Source organism: Lipotes vexillifer, unplaced genomic scaffold (assembly GCF_000442215.2).
Source record: "Lipotes vexillifer unplaced genomic scaffold, Lipotes_vexillifer_v1.1 scaffold69, whole genome shotgun sequence".
Lineage (NCBI taxonomy): Eukaryota > Metazoa > Chordata > Mammalia > Artiodactyla > Lipotidae > Lipotes > Lipotes vexillifer.
The window spans coordinates 4,661,422-4,663,584 of record NW_006790942.1 but is presented as its reverse complement, the minus strand read 5'-3'; the positions used below and the strand labels follow the sequence as shown (position 1 = coordinate 4,663,584).

At 41.3% G+C, this 2,163-nt stretch overlaps 1 non-coding gene across 1 annotated transcript; it reads left to right on the top strand.

Moving 5' to 3' along the window:
• Nucleotides 1-1,397: 1,397 nt before the first annotated feature.
• On the top strand, nucleotides 1,398-1,469 carry TRNAE-UUC (transfer RNA glutamic acid (anticodon UUC)). The gene has a single exon. It is a non-coding gene; the product is annotated as a tRNA-Glu (tRNA).
• The last annotated feature ends 694 nt before the right edge of the window (nucleotides 1,470-2,163 follow it).

Below are 2,163 nucleotides of genomic sequence, written 5' to 3'. Positions count from 1 at the left end.
CACCCTTTGACATAAATCACAGCAAGATCTTTTGTGATCCACCTCCTGGAGTAATGGAAATAAAAACAAAAATAAACAAATAGGACCTAATGAAACTTAAAAGCTTTTGCTAAAGCAAAGGAAACTACAAACAAGACAAAAAGACAACCCTCAGAGTGGGAGAAAATATTTGCAGATGAATCAATGCACAAAGGATTAATCTCCAAAATATATAAACAGCTCATGCAGCTCAATATTAAAAAAACAAACAACCCAATCAAAAAATGGGGAGAAGACCTAAACAGACATTTCTCCAAAGAAGACATACAGATGGCCAAGAAGCACATGAAAAGCTGCTCAACATCACTAATTATTAGAGAAATGCAAACCAAAACTACAATGAGGTATCACCTCACAGCAGTTAGAATGGGCATCATCAGAAAATCTACAAACAACAAATGCTGGAGAGGGTGTGGAGAAAAGGGCATCCTCTTGCACTGTTGGTGGGAATGGAAATTGATACAGCCACTATGGAGAACAGTATGGAGGTTCCTTAAAAAACTACAAATAGAACTACCATACAACCCAGCAATGCCACTACTGGGCATATACCCTGAGAAAACCATAATTCACAAAGACACATGCACCCCAATGTTCATTGAAGCATTATTTACAATAGCCAGGTGACGGAAGCAACCTAAATGCCCAATGACAGACGAATGGATAAAGAAGATGTGGTACATATATACAATGGAATATTACTCAGCCATAAAAAGGAACGAAATTGGTTCATTTGTAGAGATGTGGATGGACTGTCACACAGAGTGAAGTAAGTCAGAAAGAGAAAAACAAATATCGTATATTAATGCATATATGTGGAACAGATGAACTGGCTTGCAGGGCAGAAATAGAGACACAGATATAGAGAAGAAATGTACGAACACCAAGGGGGGAAAGCGGCCGGGGGTGGTGGTGTGATGAATTGGGAGATTGGGATTGACATGTATACACTGATGTGTATAAAGTAGATGACTAATAAGAACCTGCTGTATAAAAAAATAAATAAAATAAAATTCAAAACAAAATGGATATTACCTTCCACATGCTATAATCATGATTTTTTTAAAATAACCTTTCAAGGTTAAATAAAACACATCAACCTGGGAGTCAAGCTGGCTTGCATTGCATTTACTTAGTAGCTAAAAGAGCAAAGTATTATCTCTAAGCCTTGGTTTCCTTATCAATACCAAGAATATCAATAACACACCTTGTAAGGAACTGGTCACCTAACAGAGGACACACACTCAATAAATGAATGCTATTTTTATTATGTTTTCTGTAAAAGGTAATTATTGCCTGGTACGTAGGTCAAGCAAGTAATAACTGTGCAGGCGTCATTATAAGACCCTTCAGGGAATTCCCTGGTGGTCCAGTGGTTAGGACTCGGCGTTTTCACTGCCATGGCCCAGGTTCAATCCCTGGTTGGGGAACTAAGATCCTACAAGCCACGCAGCCAAAAAAAAAAAGGAAAGAAAGGAAGGAAGGGAGGAAGGAAGACGTTATGGAAAAACCCAAATGAACTTTTTCGCCAACCCAATAAGATTCTTCCAATTATGAAAGAAATTGGGGACTTCCCTGGTGGCGCAGTGGTTAAGAATCGGCCTGCCGGGATTCAGGGAACACGGTTTCGAGCCCTGGTCCAGGAAGATCCCACATGCCGCGGAGCAACTAAGCCCGTGTGCCACAACTACTGACCCTGCACTCTAGAGCTTGAGCAAGCTAAAACTACTGAGCCCACGTGCCACAACTACTGAAGCCCGCTCGCCTACAGCCTGTGCTCTGCAACAAGAGAAGCCACCGCAATGAGAAGCCCGCGCACCGCAACAAAGAGTAGCCCCCGCTCGCCGCAACTAGAGAAAGCCCGCGTGCAGCAACGAAGACCCAACGCAGACATAAATGAATAGACAAACAAATAAATTAATTAAATTTAAAAAAAGAAAGAAAGAAAGACATTGGCTTTCCCTTCTGTGCCAAACTAACCACTCCTAGCTCCTTTTCTCCTTGAGCCTCAGACATCAGTCTCTGGTCTGAAAAAAGTTAGTTCGGTCTGGATCGTGAGGCTCATCATTATCTAGTCTTCAGTAAGTAAGACAGTCTCGATTTGGGGGCCCATGAGCCAGAAAG